General features: G+C 43.0%; 1 protein-coding gene across 3 annotated transcripts in view; it reads right to left on the bottom strand.

The window, feature by feature from the left end:
• The window catches only part of CDH18 (cadherin 18), a 632,508-nt gene that overhangs the window by 266,307 nt on the left and 343,522 nt on the right, over positions 1-22,679 (bottom strand). For all 3 annotated transcript variants that reach the window (XM_083519276.1, XM_083519278.1, XM_083519277.1), the window contains one exon: positions 9,262-9,440. The gene's annotated coding sequence lies outside the window, so the exon portion shown is untranslated. The remainder of the gene's footprint in view (positions 1-9,261; positions 9,441-22,679) is intronic.

Raw genomic sequence — 22,679 nt, 5'->3', positions numbered from 1 at the left:
AAATAAGCAAAAAGAAATATTGTATTTTTCGCTCTATAAGACGCACCAGACCACAAGACGCACCTAGTTTTTGGAGGAGGAAAACAAGAAAAAAATATTCTGAATCTCAGAAGCCAGAACAGCAAGAGGGATCGTTGCGCAGTGAAAGCAGCAATCCCTCTTGTTGTTCTGGCTTCAGGGATAGCTGCGCAGCCTGCATTCGCTCCATAAGATGCACACACATTTCCCCTTACTTTTTTAGGAGGGGAAAAGTGAGTCTTATAGAGCAAAAAATACGGTATCTAATAAACTTAGCATGGATAAATGCAGTCAGTCTGATGTGCAATTGTATGTGGAGATGGGGGTACCTCACTTCCAGCTATATATACCTCCTATTGATTGCTGAATGATCTATTAAAATACCCCCCCAAAAAAATGTTTTGGAAAAAATGACACTGAAAATAACTGTATTAACTATCATAGCCATTAGAAAGTCAAACAAGTATCAGGGATAAAGAACAGGGCTACACAAATGTTTTGGGCTATCCACTCTGACCCCAAGGTCTCACACCACCAGCTTGGACCACATGAGTTTACATGTGAAATTAAGATGTTTTGCCCATGATGTCTCACTTTACACTTGTTTACACTGAATTGCATTTGCCATTTGGAGGGGTTCTTTTGAAGCACTTCACAATTCTTCACTGCTCACCCCTAACCCTCAGATCATTTATAAATAAAACACATTTCCCAATACTGATTCTTGAAACACTTTACTTTCAACACCCCTCCTATCAGGAGAACTGTTCATTTTTTTCCTGTTCTCTTTTCCCTATTACTTAAGAAGTTCCTGATCCACAAGAGGACCTCATCTCTTCTTCCATGATGGCTAAGCTTATTCCGGAGTCTTTTGTAATGTTCTCAGATGTATAGATAACCTTGAACAAATGGAGTGATCCCTGTTACATATTCTTCAGATAATGTTCACCTCATTTTTTATGTTAGGATTCCTCTCTCCCAGGAATCCAATCTCCCCCTTCATAAAAACCTTGACACCAGTTCACTTTGATCTCATTCCCAAAGAGATTTGTTCAGCCTGATACTCAGTGTGAAGACTTCCTATTCTCAGCACTTGTCTGGTGAACCTTGGCCTCTACCGCAAACAGGCTTTCACCTTCTACTCAAAAGCAATCCGTCACTTCCAAATGGAACAAACTAGGAAGACAAATAAGTTCAGCACAGCTCAACTCTATTCACACTGTGAATATCTCACAGTATATGATTATGACATTTTACATACTGTGAATAGGAAGCTTATATTAAATAGAAGAGGGTTACTTACGAATTTTCATAAAATACACTGTATGGTGTAATTTTAATAATGCGAGACATAACAGAAAATGCTTGTAATTGATTTCAGCCCATTTTCTTGACTTGGGAAAACCAAACCAAAACAAAACAAATATTAACTCAGTCCCAATTCTTCTGGTGACCTCTTGTTAACATAATGACCAGATTGATAACATTAAGATTTTAGAGCCCTGTGCAGATGTCCATTAAATGTTCCAATACAGATCTGGAAGAGAGATCTAAATTCCTCCACACATTCAAGATTCAATTTGAAGAAGACCTACAGGCTTACGTTGATGTGGAAAAGGGTCCATGAAATATGCAGGCTATAGAGACATGCACATTGGGCATCATCCCAACCCCCCTCCACACACTCATATATAATGTCCCTATATGGGCTTCAGCCCTATCTATATGAGGTGGAATCATATTTTCTTGGATGTGAGGAAATTACAAAAACAGGGAATAAAGAACTAACGTGAGCAGAAAATCAGTGAATTTTCAAGCCTTCTGTTACAATGTTTTAAATTAGATTTGCTTTAATTATTGAGAATCTATGGCTGCCCTGGAAGGGTGGGATATAAATTGAATAAATAATAATAAACAATAATTAAGATAACTCTGTTGGGGGGGGAGTGTTTGTCAAGTAGATAGTATGTGGGGGGGGGGGATTCACGTATAGATTCCATTAGCAATCCTGCAAATTCTTTTCTGAAATAATAAGGAAAAGGGCTGAGCACTTCTAACACAGAAGAAAAATGTAAATGAGTCTGGCATACTTGCTTGGGAAAAAACACACACACTGTCATCTAATTTAAAGGTTTCTTTTTTGTTTGAAAATTTAGCATCATTAAAATGTAATTAAACTCTAATACAATTAAAACAGTATTAAAAAATCAACATGGCACACTGGACTTCTGCTTGAAAATACAAGTCCGAGACATATACAGTTAATTATTAGAAGAACGAGACCTCTCCTCCTTTAGCAGAATGGTTTTCTAGAGTTTAGGATGAAGTTAAAATGACAAACTAACATGATAGTGCTTCTGGAAGCTTGTTCACTCCAATATCAATCAGTTGAGCCATAGCGCTTTTTGGTAAAGTATTGGAGTGAAAGGTCATAATTAGCAGCAGACAGAAATGAGGTACCCGGGTTTGCTGCACTTGTTTGCAGTGTGGTTTGAGAGACTCACAGCTCGCCTGTTTTTCAACACCTGTCTAAAACAGAGCTCCATTCCTGAGACAGCATGTGAGTCTGTTCCCCCCACATACAGAGGACAGAGACATCTAGAATGCAATTGCCTGCCTGTTCAGAACAACACACTTTGCTGTTTCTCCCGATCTTCGAGGAACAGAGGAAGGAAAATCAGTCCCATCCACAATCTCCACAGTCTTTGAAAAGGCTGTCTGTCTGCTGGACTTTCTGTTCCCTTTTTCTGCAATGAGGATAATGAGCTGCATAAGGTTTGTAGATCAAAACCAGCACTTTGACTTGGGCCTGGAGCTGAAAATGTAGAGCTGGAAGTATAAAAAAGGGCGACCAAAATGATCAAGGTGTTGGAGCAACGACTCTGTTGGAGGACAGGTTGCAACCTTGGGAGCTTTTTAGTTTTGGCAATGTATGGCGGGGAGGCAAGTGAGAGGGGACTTGATAGAGATATATAAAATTATGTGTGGTGTGGAGAAATAGTCCCCCCCTCCCCAGTCTCATAATTGGATGACTCAGTGTCATCAAATGAAGCCAAATATTGGAAAACAGATAAAAGGAAGTACTTTGTGGCACAGTGCAGACGTAGGTTATGTAATTTGCTAGCAAAAGATGTAGTGATGGAAACCAACAGGAATGACGTTAGAAGAGATGAACAGCCATTTTGGCTAGTAGCCATGATTGCCTTAATCCTCCGTGAATTTGAACAAAATTCATGGAGGATTAAGGTAATAATGGTGTGGCGTTTGCCCTCCTAAGTGTGTGACATCATACTGGGTTCATAAGGAAAGGGTTAAATGACTAACCAATAGGAACCTAAGGGGAGGAGTTAGAGTTAGAGTTGTTAAGAAGTCAGTCTGGGATTGGAGAAGAGAGAGGAAGGTCTGTGGGTTGGGCTAGTTTGATGTTTCTCTATGTGAACCAGGAACTGACCTCTCCTGATGACAAAACAACTTTTCCTTTCTTTTCTCTGCACCTACGATCTTCTGGGTGATGCAATTTTGTTAGGCAGTTGAGTGCACATGCATACTCTATTTCCCTCCCTCCCTCCCTCCCTCCCACCTACCCTCTACACAGTCCTGGGGTGCTGGCAACCCATGCTACACCACTCCCTGGGAATCACAAGTAGGGAGAGCACTGTTGCACTCAGGTTCTGCTGTCAAGCTTCCTGTAGACATCTGACTTGTCATCATGAGAAGAGAACACTAGATGGGCCTTTGGTCTGATTCAGCAGGGCTGGTCAGATGTTCTTATGTCTTCATTCAATTTGCTGCATTAAATGTAAAGATAAAGGTACCACTGACCGCTACATCTAGTCGCGGACGACTCTGGAGTTGCGCTCTCATCTTGGTCTATAGGCTGAGGGAGCCAGCATTTGTCCGCAGACAGCTTCTGGGTCATATGGCCAGCATGACTAAGCCGCTTCTGCCAAACCAGAGCAGCACACAGAAACACCGTTTACCTTCCCGCCGGAGCGGTACCTATTTATCTACCTGCACTTGACGTGCTTTCGAACTGCTAGGTGGGCAGGAGCTGAGACCAAACAACAGGAGCTCACCCCATCATAGGGATTTGAACCGCGGACCTTACGATCAGCAAGCCCTAGGCTCTGTGGTTTAGACCACAGCGCCACCCATGTCCTGTGCATTAAATGTAGGGATGTGCAAACCCAGTCCCTTTACTTTCATTGATATTTCCACTTTTCGGGACAACATCAGTGCACATTTAGGATGCTTATCTGCAGAAGCAGATATATTATTTCTCTGCTACAATGGCTCTGAATAATTTGTGTGCCTCCCATATGTATTACTACCTGAAACTTCACATTGTGTTGCCTATTCAAAAGCAGAGATACGAGTGCAGTTCTTACAAATTATTCTTCACATTACACAGGCAATTGGCTTAATTGTACATGATGGTCTCTATTTAAAAGCACGGACAAGGAAATAAATTTATGCAGATCTGAATCATTATTGGACATAACTATATCCTGTTTCTCATTCAAAAACAAGGTTTATGAATACAGAACTGAATCATTGCTGAGGTTCACATGTGCAACTGGCTTAACTGTGAAATAGCTTGTAGAATCAAAACACTGTTTTGCAGATAATATTTAAAATATTTGCGGAATTATTAATTTCATAAATCATCTCAGAAATAAGTCCCACAAGTTCAGTGGAGCTTACTCTCAAACATTAGACATGCATAGATTTGTGTAGTAACTGTATTCTCCTCTGATATTTCTACAGTTGATCACACAGCAGATTACAAGTTCCATATCATTTCTAACATATCTCTGTTAAGCACTACCCTGCTTTTGCTGCATATTCTTCCTAGTATGTCTCACCAAATGTGCCATCTGAAATTTTATAGTCTGGAGGGAAAAAGGTCAAGCAGCCGACTTTTATTTCCTTTATCTCTCCATCAATATTTGCTCAGCACATTTTTATGAAGGAACATGATGTCGTATTAGCCCGTCATTCCAAGTGCTAAACTAATTATATTACTAATTACTGCAAAGGTCATGTGTGAGATTCAGGGGAACGTACTAAACAGTAAACGAGTTGCTATTATTTGCCAGCACAAAGACTTTTAAATCCTTGCTATAAATAGTGTATTTCCTTTCAATTCCCAAGCAGAGTAAATTATATGCTATCGTTTTTTTAAGCTTCAACAGTACTTGAAATCAATACAAATGATGCAAAAGATACCCATTTCACTACCAGAGACGCTGATGAAGTTCACTAATATTGGGTTTATAATACAGATTTTCAGAGCTCATAATAACACTTGTTCTTATTGCTCTTTGTCCAAAACCCTTAATCCATTTCTAATTAATAATGAGGTATATTTCCAAATGATATCCCACTTTTGCATCAATTCAGTAAGCATCCATTCATCCAGGTCAGTGGGGTCACTAGATGCCGCTTCCGCCTGCCTAGATATTGATAGCTTTAACCCTTGCTTGATCTTAATGAGACACTGTCCTGTCTCCCTAACAACCGCATTTTTGCCTAGCCTTAGTATTCCCATTGCCTGGTTGAGGAACGGAGCTTCCCGTTTCCACTATTCCTATTTGGAAGCCCTATGTCACTTACAGTATAAGGATTCATTCCATTTGATGGGAAAGTTTGGGGAATGAAGGATGCAGCCCATGGGTAACACTGGCATCCCTCCCCACAAGTGCCAATGCTGTCAAATCAGCTGACATCCCCTCCATTTCCATATTGCAGGAGCCATGGCATCTGGAATCATAATGCACAACACACAAGGGTACCTTTCGGTTGCTTAGGATCTACAATTCCAAAGTGGCATTGCCCAAATGTGCCAGAATGTTACTAGCTAAATTAGAACTAATAAAAACAAGCCAGCAACTCTCATTATTTTTAACCCAGATGTAATTCAGGTGGGGGAGGGATTCATACATGTCAACAAGAGGTGGCACATTGGCCAATGTTATAAGAACTTCAAGGCGGCATCTGTCTATTGAAGGAACGTCCAACTCCCAAGAGACTGAGATCTACTGCTAGTGTAAAAAAACTGGCAGTGATCTACCCATTGACATTAGAAGGAGGGGGAACATGCATGGGGTGGGTGGGTGGAAGGGGAGGACAGGCCAGAGTTGTTGAGCTTTTTGATGGAAGGAATGACAATCATCGTATCAACAATCGACAACAACATCCGCAAAATGCGCAAACACATTATGGCACGGGGGTTGGGGGTCGGAAACATTCATTTGACTGTTATTTTAATCCCAAGATCGATAAGGGTCCCATGATCGACAGCGATCTACCATGAGCACCCAGGGATCTACCTGTCGATTGCAGTCGACCGGTTGAACATGTCTGGTCTATTGCATCTTCTTATAAGCAAAGGAACCACCAGGGTTAACAATGAACAAGTCCATTGTGTTTACTACAGATGACTCAAGAAGACTTTTTCCCAGTTTCCTTAGATTTCAAGCACTTTGATTATTACAGTTACTATAATATATTTCACAGTGGAACAGTCTGCCTCAGGAGATGGTGGACTAGCCTTCCTTGGAAGTTTTTATGCAGTGGTTGGACGGACCTCTGTCAGGGATGCTTTAGTTGAGATTCTTTCATTGCAAGGGGTTGGACTAGATAATGCACAGGGTCCTTTCCAACTCTACAATTCCATGAGTCTAAGTAACTAGTATACAGGCCTTATTATAATTATTATTAGTTTATTTATATCCTGCCTTTCCCCCTGACCAGTGGCAGACTTCGGGTTTTCAAATTTTAGTGGCACCTTGTGCAATGCTAAAATTGCCTCCACCTCTCGCATCCCATTCTACAAAATTGTTGTGGTGCCCCCTGCAGCACAGCACCCAGTGCAGCCAAACTGGTCAAGCTACCCTAAAACCACCTCTGCCCTGACAAGGACTCAAGACAGCTTACAAATAAAGTAAGAAAAGCTAGAAACAGTCCTTTAAAAAGCATTAAACGTTAATAGGACATGCCCTCTCTCTCTCTCTCTCTCTCTCTATATATATATATGCATATAATTACAATGAAAACAATGAAAAACAGCATTAGCTTCACCAGCTTAAGCCCTGCCATATGTGTGTGTTTGTGGCAATTATTGCAGCTCTCTTGTTCTTTGCCAACTATTGCATTATTCCTACCTTAAGGCCACCACATGAGAAGGTACTTGAAGAGCTTCTGAATTATATGTATAAAAAAGTCAAGTGTATTTGTCCTTTGTGGCTGCAATTCAATAAAGCTATAAGCCCACATGGGAAATAATTGTCGAAACAGCCAGGGGTTTCTTTGGAGCTTCCGCTGCAGCTGGAACAGCAAGGCAGGTTTTACTTAAAATTTAATCTAAAGAATTGGTTGGTTTGCCAGTGTATGTTTGGTTATTAAGAATTTTCCTCAATTATTTTCACTGCAGTCTCAAGGATGTTTGAAAACTGCCAACGGCCTGTGGGCAGCAGTTTTAAGCATTGTTTGACTGGGGTGAAAAAGTTAAATGCTTTGAGGACTAGTATTCTAACAACCAGGTAAAGGTAAAGGGACCTCTGACAGTTAAGTCCAGTCGTGAATGACTCTGGGGTTGCAGCGCTCATCTCGCTTTACAGGCCAAGGGAGCCGGCGTTTGTCTGCTCCGCAGACAGTTTTTCCGGGTCATGTGGCCAGCATGACTAAGCCTCTTCTGGCGCAATGGAACACCAACACCAGAGCAGAGCACGGAAACATCATTTACCTTCCTGCCTCAGCGGTACCTATTTATCTACTTGCACTGGTGTGCTTTCAAACTGCTAGGTTGACAGGAGCTAGGTTGGCAGGAGCAATGGGAGCTCACTCCATCGCGGGGATTTGAACCGCCAACCTTTTGATCGGCAAGCCCAAGGCCAGGATTTACATCCAAAAGTCACACCTAAACCACACGAAATCCTAAACTTCCTAAATGCTACAGCAGGTATCATGAACCTTTTTAGAGTGCGCCACCAGCCACAACATGTCTGCCATGGGGATGATGGCGTAACACAAAATAGGAGAGAGAGTACAATGGTGAAGTTTTCCCCACAAATGTATTTCTATATGGGAAAAGGTTGAACCTGTTGAATTTCTGCCTGGGGTCCTGAGGCTTGCCATTGCCTGGTGTCCAAACAACTCACTCAATCACCACTTGACTAAAAATGCTGAAGGGGGCCAGCCAAGCTTGCTCTTTTTGCAGAAATCATTTAGAAGGGTGCCTGCACATCTTGCTTCATAACTTTCTTTCTAGGAGGGCTAGAAACATACTCTAAAAAAAAGAAAGAATGTCACTGCAGGTGCCATGGTGCCTGCTACTTCCAGGCTGGCAACTCCTTGGCTACAGAATGCACATGGTCTGCTTAATGGAGTCTTGGTGACCTTGGCATCCAGTATTCTGGAACAAAAAAGCCTAGTCAACACAGTCACACATTCATCACTTGACAAGTAGAATATCAAATGTACGCCTGGCTGAGCCATTATAGATCTAGCACCACAGATACCATTTACAAATCACCCGCTGTCACCTCAAAGGCAATAATTTTCTGTGCAGTTGCTTCAAATGTTCATCTATCAGTTATCAAACACTGAGTAATTTAATTAAGAATAATTATAATACACATGGATGTTTTTCTACCAGATTGACATCCATGCCTGGCATTACTCTTGCTTACAGGACTGCACCCACAGAATCATTCTGATGATCAATGTCAGAAGATTTAGTTCCATTTCTACTAATGCACCATTCACCAATATGCCAGGTCAGCATAGTGCAATACTGTGCATCATTTTTAAAGTGTGAGCCCTTGGAGAAGAAGAAGAGGAGGAGGAGGAGGAGGAGGAGTCTCAAAGCAGCTAACAATCGCCTTTCCCTTCCTATCCCACAACAAACACTCTGTGAGGTGTGTGAGGCTGAGAGACTTCAGAGAAGTGTGACTAGCCCAAGGTCACCCAGCAGCTGAATGTGGAGGAGCGGGGAAGGGAACCCGGTTCACCAGATTACGAGTCTACCACTCTTAACCACTATACCACATTGGCTCTCCTACAGGAGAAACCTATACAGCATCATGTTCATAGATGGCGCCACATACATTTATATTGCACCAAAACACTTGCATAAAAGTGGCTTAAGATTCATTTTGATTCGTTCTCCCACACTTACCATTTAGACGAGATCCACAAACATAATTGAGCCATTCCATTTTAACAAGATCCACAACTTACCACAATCTTCCGAGTCCCTGCTCAGCCAGGTGGTAGTTGATTGGCCTTTGCCCAGAAGGGTCAAGTGAAATTTGTTGAAGACCTCAAGTCATCGAGATGACAGTCAACATATCCAATTTTTCAGTGACCAAAAAATACATCTCTCAGTTGCAAGGAAACGACAGTATGTATTATTCTCCCTGGAAACAAAAAAATAAAATAAAATTCAGTAAAATGCTGTTTTAGAACAGCAGCAGCTGCTGCGTTGTTAAAAAAGAAAAAAGGTTAAGGGGAAGGAAACAGAGAAAGAATATAAAAACTTAGGAGAGTTCACTTCCATATGGAAAGCTGGGAAGAAAGGGGCTACAGCTTGATGGCAGTGCATGCAAATTTTCTGCAGTTCAATATATGGCATCACTAGTTAAAATAAAACCAGGTTGAAGATGATATGAATGATCTCTGTCAGATCCTCAAGAGCCACTGTCAAGTCAAAGTCTAGGCCAGTGTTTCCCAACCACTGTTCCGCGGCACACTAGTGTGCCGCGAGATGTTGCCTGGTGTGCCGCGGGGAAAATTAAAAAATTCGAAAGATTTTTTTTTTTAAAGTCAAATTTTCGATTGGGGCGCCGTCACTAGATGACCCCTGGGGTTCCCTCCCTCCCTCCCGCTCTGCGCCTCCCTCCTCCTCCTCCTCCTCCGGGGAGGCCCTTCCTGGCTCTCGGCCAAGGCTTGGCGGCTGCCACTCACTCACTCGCTCGCCCACCCGTCCCTCCATCCCTGCACCAGGCCTCTCCCCCTCCGTCCCCGGCGCAGGGGCTGCCGGGATCCATAGTCCCCTCGCCCTTGGGCTCCGCGCCCGCGCGGGGTGCGTGAACTACGTTTCCCAGCGTGGCCTGGCGGGCCGGGCGTTTTGTTTGAAGCGCTCTTCTCCCGGCCATGGAATGAGCGCAGCGGCGGCGGCCGGGCGGGCAGGGGCTCTTCCGCGCAGACCCTGCGCAGCCTGCCTGCTCCCCCGCGGAGATCGGGCGGCAGGATGGAGCCCGGGGATCCCCGCGGAGGCGGAGCGGCGGAGGCGGAGGCTGCCCCCCAGGTAGGGCCGCGTCGGGGGTTTTTTATTTTTGCAATGCTGCATCCGCGCCGGAGGGGACGCATCGGACCGCGGGGAGACCCCTTGGCGGGCGTGCAAGGCAATGCATGCGTGCAGGCGTTGCATGGAGTGCAGTGCAATGCAATGGCAACGCGGCGCCCTGCATGCATGCATGCAACTTCCACCGGCGCTCCGGACTTGGCAGGTGAGGAGGGTCCCCAGTGGGCGGCAGAGAGAGCCGGGAGGGCGAAGGGGAGCCGGGGGGGAGCAGCGCTGCTCCCCGAGCCGAGCCCGGGGGGAAACTTCGGCGTCGTTGCGCCGGGTGTTGGAAGCGGAGGCTGGCGGGGGCCCCTCACCTGCAAAACCTGGTCGCCTCTCATATATTTCGTGCATTGCATTCATCGCCCGCTTTCTCCTCCAAGGAGCTCCCGGGGGCGCGCGTGGTTCTCCCCGTGTTATCCTTGCAACAACAGCCCTGCGAGGTGGGTCAGGTGAGTGGCCCAAGGGAGCACCCAGGGATTGTCCTGGCCAGGTGGGGTGATTTGAACCCTGCTCTCTGCCCGGTCTTCGTCCTCATTTAGCCCCCACATGTGCATGACTGTGCATGACTGAGGTTTTCCCCCCTCGTCTTGGCTATGGTGTGAGTCTGTGCTGTTAATTAATGGGGTTCTGCCTTTGGAGAAGATGAGCCAGCCCTCAAGGAGGTGATTATGTAATTTGCTAGCAATTCATGTCCCTCCCGGCGTGACGCTGCGCGCTGACGTCACGGGGCTGTAATGGTGGTGTGCCTCGAGATTTTTTTCATGAAACAAGTGTGCCTTTGCCCAAAAAAGGTTGGGAAACACTGGTCTAGGCTGCAGGTCTAGTCTGCCTGTTTTTCATTTGAATTAGGAGCAGGTTTCTATAGAACTCTCAAAATTCAGAGATTAAGTAATGCATATGTTAAATTACTCTGACAACAAAAATAGCTCTAGTTTACCTTGCAAATGGAAAACAAGTGCATGCCAATGAACAGCATATTGCCAGATTATAATATAGATCATGATGAACCAGAAATTTTGTAAATATACTGAGCTATCAGTGTTGTGTAGAGGATCTTTCAGAGTTATAAATGACACACGGAGAGAAATATTTAAATTCCTAAACAGGAAAAAAAGATAGCAACACCCACAATAACTAATAGGCTTCTAAAGTGTAATCCAACACAAGTGTGGCTTCGGGGCTTGTTCTTGCATGTCAAAAGTACTCCAAGCTCCTCTGATAAGGTTTTATGAGCACAACACTATACAGTAGTCAACACTGCTGCAGATAAAGAGTACATGCCCAGGAACTCCTCACAAGTGCTGTCAAATAATTAGCTCTGTGTCCTTGACATAATTACTCTGATAGGGAGTGCATACATGCATATTTGAGATAGGTGAATTCTTACTTAACCAAGCAGGATATAATATGCTGAATTATTCTGACCTCTAAGAAAATAAAATGGCTACTGACAGGGAGGGGAAGGGAGGGAGGATTTCAGAGCACCTCCAAGAAGTTTCACATATATTCATTTGTCTTCCTTATTCTCTCAGTCCTCCTTGAATGAAAACGCCCCACCAATGTTGCCACTGCTTTCTTAGACCCCAATGACTCAGTCTGCAGTTCATCAGGTAAATAGGAAAGCTTACCCCTGTGTGAGTGTGTGTGCACACACGACCCACTCATACAATGATCTTGAGTTTGGACACTGATTAAATATACCAAGACAATGTGTCAAAGTAACTGGGTCACCAACAGAGACTTAGAAATCTGCCTGGATGCAGCCAGTGGCGTTTTTCACCATTTAATTAAACCTCATTACAGTATAAATACATCTGTATGAGTCAAAATTGCTACACATGCTGATTATCACAGGGAGGCCTGAACATTCAAACTCAGGCAGTATCAAGTGAAAGCATCTAGAGGGGCTCAGAAGTTAAGGGAACATCTCCATGGGGTTGGAAGCCGTTGATGAAGCAGAAGGCCACAATAGCCATTTTCACATCTGCAATGGTTTTTCAGCATTTATAGTTGGGTATCCCTAAATTTTGGTGCCCATTTCATTCCTTCAGCATAGTGGCCATGATCCACTAATGTTATGGCCCCAAGGAGTGTGCACAGCGTCCTTCAATTATTAGTAATGGCACATAAATATACCCTGCAACCCCCGTCTGCAACAACCAGCAATGGGAGTTCCATGCATGCGTGAAACTCTAGATCACACCAGTGCTTCCAAGGACATCATCAGGCAGCAAATGCATATTATTTTCTGCAGTTGCACAAAATGTCTTGCAAGCAAGCAATTGAAAATGTGTTATAAAGAATACCTTCTTTTCCTCTGTCAATCAACTTTTATTATAAACCTTTTTACTAACAGCCTGAATTATTTTTAATTTGGTGGTGGAGAAGTCAAAGGAGGAAGAAGCTGCCTTCACACACACACACACACACACACACTTATTCAGTAATGCATGAATGGCAAGGTTTTCTATGAAGACATTACTAATTTAGTTTGTGGAAGAATTCAGAGCAATTTTAAAACAAGATTGGAATGGCTATTTTACCTCCTTTAGCAATGCTTTATTTTGAAATATTTACGGTACTACTTTTTTGATAATCTTGCTGTGTTAAATGTATACAGTGGTACCTCAGTTTACAAACAGTCCTGTTTATGAATGATTCGGTTTACAAATTCCACAAAACTGGAAGTAGTGTTCTGGTTTGCGAACTTTACCTCGGTCTACTGACGGAATCCGAACAGTGGAAGGCCTCATTAGGGAAAGTGTGCCTTGGTTTAAGAACGGATTCGGTTTAAGAACGGACTTCAGGAATAGATTAAGTTTGTAAACTAAGGTACCACTGTATTTTATACTTGACCTCCCCCATAATGCCTTAAAAAAAAAAAAAACCTTTAAGAGAGTATTGCATTTTTCTGTTAATTGTGTTGCTTTGGAGGTATATTTTATATTCAATCTTCTTCTGTAATGTTTTATTTTGTGATGCTTTATTTGATGTTTTAATGTGGGTTGTGAACTGCTTTAAAATATCTCCTTAGAGGTATAAAGATAAGCCTCAGAAAGAGGGAAGGAGGGAGTAGCCCAGAGCAATATTGCGGGAAACTGACATGCCCAGAGACAGTACCTTTGAAGATTGGGGGAACGCGTTCCTTGCTTCCCTGCTGGAAGCTCCCCAAAGCCACTCTGGCTGTGGCCAGTGGCAGAATACCAATAGACTATGATTATCCAGCCCTGCTTCCTGTTCCCTGTGGCAGCATAGGAGCCAGGGGGCGTGGCGTGTGTCCCGGGGGGAGTGGCACAGGTCCTGGGTGTGTGTGGCAAGCAGAGCATGGCCCGGGGGGGGTGCCACCGATCGGGGGTCAGCATTTTGTCACCCCCCTTTGGAATGGCACCTGGTCACACCCCCTCCCCACTGCCCCCACCTAGGAATGCCCCTGATAGGAACCATGCTGAGTGTATTGAGGGTTATTTTATCCTCTTTGGGGGAGAGCCTACCCTCCAACATATCTCTGATGAAAATATGGATGTCCTATTCCATAATAATAATTTTATTAATTCTATACACAAACCCCGGAAGCGGGTGGCACTGTGGGTTAAACCACAAAGCCTAGGACTTGCAGATCAAAAGGTTGTCGGTTTGAATCCCTGCGACGAGGTGCTCGGTCCCTGCTCCTGCCAACCTAGCAGTTTGAAAGCATGTCAAAGTGCAAGTAGATAAATAGGTACCGCTCCAGCGGGAAGGTAAACAACATTTCCGTGTGCTGCTCTGGTTCGCCAGAAGCGGCTTAGTCATGCTGGCCACATGACCCGGAAGCTGTACGCCGGCTCCCTCGGCCAGTTAAGCGAGATGAGCACCGCAACCCCAGAGTCGGCCACGACTGGACCTAATGGTCAGGGGTCCCCTTTACCTTTACAACCCTCACCCCCATCTAACAGCTGCCCCAGCCACTCTGGTGAGCTTGGAACATATATATAAACACAACAAACAGTTTTTTTTTAAAAAAAAAAACCCTTCCCTATAGAATGCTGCCTTTAGATGTCTTCTAAAGATTGTATAGTTACTTATCTCCTTGGTTCAAGGCTCACATAACGCCAACATTTCTCTGATGAAAATAGGGACGTCCTACCATACCCTCCAATAAGGATGTCCTAAGGAAAGGTGGGAGATCCTCCAATGAAATCAGAAACTGGGACAGCTTCTGTAAATCTGGGACTGTCCCTGGAAAATAGGGACATTCCTCCCCTGGAGGAACCGAATACTCCTGGACTGGAAAAGAGAGAATTTGGGGAGTCCGTTTTCTCTCAGACCTAAGAGCAGCGGAGCGGAAAAAAGCAGCATTCTGAAAACATTCCTATTTTAGGAGAAAACTTGTATGCTATCCACTTAGTTTTTCATCCTAAGATTTTAGTAAGTGGGACATAAAAGACGCTAAGGAATACTTTGTGTAAAGGGGCCTTCAAAAGCCAAAATAATGCTGCAGCTTGCCTGAGCTCCCTCACATAAAAGAGCTAAATGATTTGCTCTCAGATTTAGCAACCCCAGCAAAAAGAGATATCACTTTAAAATAAAGAATAAGGGATATATATTGGTAGGTGCCTGAAAAGAAATCTCTAACTCATCACACTGTGCTTTCAAGGGAAGCTTTAAAACAAAATGGAGGCACTTCAAAATACCTATTAATTTTGCTTCTAAGAAAGAAACTAATCTCTCATGCCTGTAGGCAATTAGAGTTACGTGGCCTTCCAGGCTGGAAAAAATGACAAACTGGAGAATATCAGACTGAATAAACATTAGGATACCAGACTCATGCAGCCTTTGGGAATCACCCGATAACATTATTTTTGAGACATCTCAAGCTGAATGGCATTAAACCTTCAAGGAACCAATTACCATTTGAAATGAAGAACCAACATTGTCCATAAAGTGAGAGCTTAGCTTATTGTCCTGTTTTTCACAAACATATTCAGCAGTATCAAAAATTGGGGGGGGGGGGAATTATTTTGGCACAGCTTGTGAAAAGACGAGTCCAATCATTAACACTGCTGTAATTTTTCGGTTTTCATTACATCACCTCAATGACATCACTCCATAGCTTAAGGGTGGAGAACATGTAGACTTCCATATGATGCTAGACTACAGCTCCCATCGTTGATAACCATTGGCCATGCTGGCTGGGACTGATGGGAGATGGAGTCCTCCAACACAGGGAAGGACATCAGTTTCCCATTCCTGATGTGGTAAAATCCAACTGCTAGCTTGTGTGCATCACATGATCTCATACACTGCATGATTCTTGATTGGCCAATTCTACCCGTGTAACTAATCAGCAGCTGGGGTGGTGGAATGGAAGTCAAAGGAACTTTAAATCCTTTCACTAGGAAGAAGAGAAGGCCTAAGAAAGCACAAACTGCAGGTCAAACAGTTGTTCTGGAAAGCCACTTCCAAGCTTGAGAGGAGGTGGAGTTGCGGGCTTCACACCCCCTTCATGTGCGCGGGGACTGGCCCTCAGCCTCCACACGATTGAGGGAATCCCCAGCCGCGTCATCCCCTGGTCAGCCAATCGGCTGGCTTGGGTGGAGTGGCCTGGGTTATTTAGCCCCAGCGCGGCTGGGGATCTCCCAAAACTGCTGCTACATGAATTTATTTATTTTTTTATTTATTTTTAAAACTCAGGGCTGTACCCATTCTGCTTGCGCAACAGAATTCCCCTATCTTCTCCTCTCTACAAATGCCCTCAAAAACTGGAGAGTCACAAAACATTAAGTGGCATATTTTATAAATTCAAAGCGGTGTTACCAAAGGATCAAACCATACAATGAATAAGAAAAACAGCACATTAAAATAAAAGAATGCTATTTTCCGTCCTCCAATGACCCAATGCACCAGCCACTATTAAACACACCAACCCATGATCAATGATCAAGGAATGCCCGGGGAAAACAGAGTTTTCAGAAGCGTCTTCAACTTTGTTAGGTCTGCAGGCACATTTGCACTCTGGAGAAATGGTTGTGGGCACCAAACACACACTGCAGCAACCTATGCAATTTCATACAACAGAATGCTTATTTCATGTCTGATTTCAACAAGGGAAGCAGAGAGAAGAAGAAGAAGAAGAAGAAGAGTTTGGATTTGATATCCCGCCTTTCACTCCCCTTCAGGAGTCTCAAAGCGGCTAACATTCTCCTTTCCCTTCCTGCCCCACAACAAACACTCTGTGAGGTGAGTGGGGCTGAGAGACTTCAAAGAAGTGTGACTGGCCCAAGGTCACCCAGCAGCTGCATGTGGAGGAGCGGAGACGCGAACCCGGTTACCCAGATTACGTGACTACCGCTCTAGAAGAGCGCTTGTGGGCGCCACAGAAACCCTCTGTGGGCACATGTGCATCTGTGGGTGCCACACTGGCAACATAAAAACATGAAATAGATGGCACATGGTGCCCTATTTTCCCCACCCCCTAGAAAAGACTATATTGAAAGCTGCTTGACAGGTAGATAAGCAGGTTTATAGACGTTGTTTGTGGCACCAACACCAAGGGCTACCCAGTTGCCGCTGACCTGTGACAGTGCCGTTTTGGTGGTAGTTCCCCGGTTGTGGAATGCCACCCCTAGTGAGATGTGCCTGTCTTCTTTATTATTCAATTTCAGGAGTAATTTGAAAACATCCCTGTTTACCCAGGCATCTGGCAGCTGCAGAATACTGTTCCTGACAACCTCAAGATTACAGGATAGAAGGACTGTCTTTAGATGCTTTTCTCTAATTGAAATGTTTTCTTTTTAAAATAATGTTTTAATGGATTTAGATTTTTTTAAATAATAATAATAACAACAACGTGGAACTGTTTGCAGTCCTGTGCTCCTTCAGGAAGAAGGGAGGGATACAAATTCAATAAATAAATATCCTACAGGTACAATCCACACTTCTGCCAGTCATTCATTTGTCACATAAAAACCTAAGAAAAAAGAAGAGGAGGATTCTTCTAATACCTTGATACTATTATTATTTTTTAGATGACATACATAAATAAATAAATAAATTCAATTTATTTAAGTAATTCCACTTTGGATCCGCGTAGGGAATGTCCTATTACAAATTTCAATATATTTTTAGAGTTCTGAATATGATATAATCACTCTTTTGCTGCTATGTTGGCACACGCAAAAGAATATTTTATTGCAGTGAAGATCAGTGGGAGACACTGTGGTAAACTTCAATGAACCACTGAGTGATGTAAATGTTTAGCTTAGCAGCTTGAGTACTTTTTTCATGTCATTTTGGGACACACACAATTCAATTATACCAAAATATTATTGTTGATTTCACTCAGTGGTCTCTAGATGTCACTGTATTTCCCCCCCTTGATGATTGTTGTTCATCCTGGATGAAGCTGAAGTTTTTAAGAGCTGCATATAGATGTTATTCATTTCACATTACGGCATAAAATAAATCTGTGTAACTGTATTTCATATTCAATGTGAAGGATAGGCTTAATTTGCAATTTCTGCATGATGTACTTAATCAGCCTTGCTAATTATGAGACCTACTGAATTTTCCAGATCAGCAAAAATTGCCAATGTAGGGAGCTTTTAAATTGAGGACATTTCCTATTGACCATATTCCAAAGCCTCTTCTTTATCACTAATTCATAATAAAAGAAGGAGAAATATAAGTGTTTCAATAATAAAAAAACCTCAGCATAGAGAAGTGTTGTAGGGCAGAGGAATTTTAATAAAATTAAAGGGTGGGGAAATTCGCAAGAAACAATATGCAGCTATTCCCCCCCCCCCCTAAAAAATATCAACATTGCAGCATTTGAACAGGAAGTGTTATGTATAAAATGGCTCCAAAACATATCAAATAAAGGCTGTTCTCCCACATTGCCCTCCTCTCTCCTGCCATCTCTCTGACACATTCACACATGCACTCTGCACCTCTGGCAGGTGGAGTTCAGACCATCACGAGCACAAAGTATTCACCCTCCTCCCTTTCCTGATATGCTCAAACCATAACTTGCTGTGCCATGTGAATCAAGCAAACAATTTTAAATTTAATCCACAGAATAAAGTGGATTAGGAGGGGTTCCTTGTCAGTAGCAATAACTATCGTTTAACCAACTTGGAGAAGCTGGCAAACCGAGGCTTTAACAAAATGGGAAAAGGAGGGAGGAATTCTGTATGGAGAGAAAAGTGCTCAAACCCCCAGGTTACCAATCAGCAATGGTTTGGCCATGATAGCTAAACCGGGCTACTCAGAAGAAAGTGCCGGTATATGCTGAGGATTTTATGCATAATTTTGTGCCCATTTAGCTTCTTACTACCTAAAGCCTGGTAACCTGAGCAATGAGGAAACTTATACTGTATTCCAGAAGAGGACATTCTTACATATGTGGAGAGGAAAATAATGATGCAAATAGTCTACAAACACTTGGGTGCACCTATCATGATCACAATGAAATCTCAAATTAATGAAGCCCTCAGGCTATCTTCAACTTGCATGTTTCTGCCATTCGTAAACAGACTTAAAGGGGTTGTTGTGGTTGTTGTTTTGCACCCAACTGCAAATAAACAAAGTTTGGAATACATTGCTTTAAAATGACATTAAAAAAATAATAATAGAAGTAACTGTGAGCGCAAATACTTTTGAAGACATCAGCCTTATTCGCACAAGTCACCCTTTGGATAAATCCCCGTAATTTTAAATGCCACCCACTTATGCACATATACAGAGACGTTGGGGAGTTTTTCACCGCAGGGCAGTTGCAACGCTCATTAAAATATAATAAGCTCCACGATGAATAGAATAAACACTCATTACAAATTAATGAGAATAATTAGCATCCAAATCGTCCTGTGGAGCAAGACTCATTGGTTTTTATGAAGATCATGATATCCCCCAGTCATGGTCCAAATGAATCAAAGTGTCAGATTGTATCCTAAAACAACACAAATAAAGAGCCCACAGATGCATTAACTGTTCCAGCGTTGTGCCAACCTCTGACCCGGCTGTCAATTAGGAAAAGCACACTGGCACACCTATGTCTAAGCTAGACATTTTCAGGCTAGATAGCTTTCTCGAGAGCATGCATTATTTTGGCAGCTGGGAACAAAATCCAAATGTCCATTTTTCAATACATTCCAAAATAAATTACAAGTGGTGCATTTTTAATAATATACACTGTGGCAGTAGCTGCTCTTCTTCTTCTTCTTCTTCTTCTTCTTCTTCTTCGTCTTCGTCTTCGTCTTCGTCTTCGTCTTCGTCTTCTCCTTCAAATTATATGGTTATTCCAGCAAGTGAAAGAGCTACCTTTCTCTCTTTCGTTCCCCGAAGGGATTTGGTCATTTGGCATCCATCTATAGCGGTTCATTTAAAATTGACCTGGCAGCATCCATTCCACCTGGTTGCAGCCAAGGAAGAGAAGGGAAGCAGGGCTATTCATCTGCTCAGTGGAGAGACCAGCTGTTTTTGGACGATCCTTGTCTCCTTCAAATATCAACTGGCCACAACCCATTCCATCACGCCACAGCAGAGGGATAGATAAGAAGCTACCCTATCAGCTCTGCAGAGCGATCAGCTCCTTCTCTCCCTGAATTGCTTCTATTCCAGCTGACCATTGTAAGAACTATTGTGTAACTTAAATTGCAGGATTTGGCGGACAGATTTCTTTTCTTCTTCCCTTCTCATCCCTTTTTCCTTTAAGTGTGGTGCAGGCCTCCAAGCAAGCAGTAGCTTTTCTCTTAAAAAAAGGATCTGACGTAAGTTGTTTTGGAAGCCTTTCTGGCTGAAAAGCAAGATTAAAATCCTTGTTTTCTACGTAATGGGTCACTATAGTTTCAAAAAATGATTTTAGTTGAAGTTCTTATGCTGTATGCTTAAATTTGTTCTATAGATTCTGTATGAACCTTGCCCCGGGACCAAATGGTGTATTATAGGTATTTTAAAAACATAAAGCTAGTGTGTGGAACTGGTTGGTAGGAGCTAGAGAAATAGGTGCTTCTGAGAGGGAGTAACATTTCTATAGTCTGGGGAAATCAGAGAAGCATGTGGAATCCTAAAGGAACTGATAATACAAATCCACTCAAAGGTTAACGGTGTATAAATATTTGTGCTAATTGTGGTCTGTTAAGCATCATGCAGTAATACTAGTGTGTTGACAAATGCTCAGTAATACATTTTATTTAAAAGGCAAACAATCTCTGCTAATGTACTGGTCGTGCTGTGAATGCGGCTGGCTATCCTTTTTAAAATGAGCCCTCTGCAACTGACAAAGTTGTGTGTTTGGTGATGGCTCCAGCATTCAGTACTGGGCTTGCTTCCTAGCTTGACGGTGCAGGAGAGAAATATGGGGCATCTTGTTAATAGTTATGAAGACTGCTGAATTCGATGGTCACTGGGTTGTCTGCAATGTACCAGTATGAGTGTTTAGAAGTGCATTGTTTAGACATTGTTTAGACATCAACACCAATGATACTGAAGAGCTCACCATTTATGAAAACAGGCAGGTGTAGACCAGACTTCCACACAGGTTGTTCTTCCCACCTGTGGAGACTGTAATTCAAAGTCTTGGAAGAGCAACAACAATCTAGGAAGCAAGTTCAACGCTGAACAATGACACTATCATTGCGTATGTGGTCTAAACCACTGAACCTCTTGGGCTTGCTGATCAGAAGCTTGGCAGTTCAAATCCCCGTGACGGGGTGAGCTCCCACTGCTCTGTCCCAGCTCCTGCCAACCTAGCAATTCGAAAGCATGCCAGTGCAAGTAGATAAATAGGTACTGCTGCGGCAAGAAGGTAAACAGTGTTTCTGTGTGCTCTGGCACTCGTCACAGTCCTCTGTGTGCCAGTAGCGGTTTAGACATGCTGACCACATGACCTGGAAAACGGTCTTTGGACAAATGCCGGCTCCCTTGGTGAGTGCCTTTGACTGGACTTAACAGTCCAGGTGTCCTTTACCTTACGCTACTTCAAGCCATCTTTGCAATTATTTATCCAAGTCTACAACACCATTCATCACAGGATTAGTATAGCTTAGTTATCACAAACTGAAGATAAGGTGCCCACCACAAGAGGGGTTCATGGTGTGGAATGCTGTCCCTTTGGAGAGAAGACACTTTTCGACACATGGAAAGCAAGCTTGTCAGGGAAATGGTTACACTAGAATCCTTCTCCATGAAATCTGTGGAACAGGTTATCATTTTGTATTTGCTGACTCCCACCCAGCACTGTTCAGGAATTCGTAGGAACAAAACACACACACACACAAATCAGTCCAGCTTTGAAATCAGTGGTTTTAAAAGATTCGGTTCATCATCCTGATTCAAAATGGTGCCTAAATGTACTCAAATATAAAGAAACATTTGTTCCCTGATTTCAAGAATCAGCATGCAAAAATCTGAGAAAGATCAAATCATATTCTCATTCCAGTGTTAACAGTATATACACTGAAATCCAGGTGAGGTTATTTTCAAATAACACACAATATTAACTATCTCACACACACTTTCACACAAGCACAGACACTTGTTTAGCCTTGTGGTGGTGGTTTTCTCTTTCTCCTCTCCCCTCCCCCCTTTTCTAAAGTGTTGGGCAGAGAGTCTAAGGTCCAGAATACTGAGCTTGACAAGATTTCGTGCTGAAAGGTCCAATATTCCATTCCAGTTCTGCTAAGAGCACATGGGGAGGTGGAAGGAAGATTGGTTGGGGGAAGCGCTCTACTCCCCTAAAACCAGAGATTTGGGGTGGGGAGAGAGTGGTTGTCCTGTGAAACGAATCTTCCAATAAACACTTCAAAACTCTAACAAAGAAAAAGAAGGAAAAAGGAAATGCTTAGAAAGATAACAGTGCTTTTTTGGTGTGACTTGCCTATTTAGGGTTATATTAACAACAATGTACAGTTATTATATTACTTTGCACTTCTCCGACTCATAGGGCACTTATGGACAGCCTTTTAGAGTGTTATTTCACTCATAAAGGGAAAAGAATGGAGATATTTGTAACGTACATTGATCAGGAAAGTGAGGGAAGAAGAACAGCAGTCACCTAGAGAGTTAATGATAGCCTTTAAAGAAGTATCAGTTCCCTCAAGTAACAGGATATTCTTGCAGCATCTCAAGGCTGCTTAACAGCCCACTACACAACTCATGTTTCTTTCCCTACCTCAGCCTCTTTTTTTCCTCCTCTCATCCCAGGCAAACACCCACCCAGACAGAACCAAATATTTAGCACCCAATCTGTATTCCTAGGGCCAAGGTGTAATCTTGATCCTTGGCTCTAGGAACCTCAAGTTGATGTCTACTCCCATCAGTACACTTTAGATGT

This window comes from Podarcis liolepis (genome assembly GCF_965112155.1).
Source record: "Podarcis liolepis genome assembly, chromosome: 8".
NCBI classification, from domain to species: Eukaryota; Metazoa; Chordata; class Lepidosauria; order Squamata; family Lacertidae; genus Podarcis; species Podarcis liolepis.
Note: the sequence above shows the minus strand (reverse complement) of the source record. Positions and strands in the feature narration are given on the sequence as shown.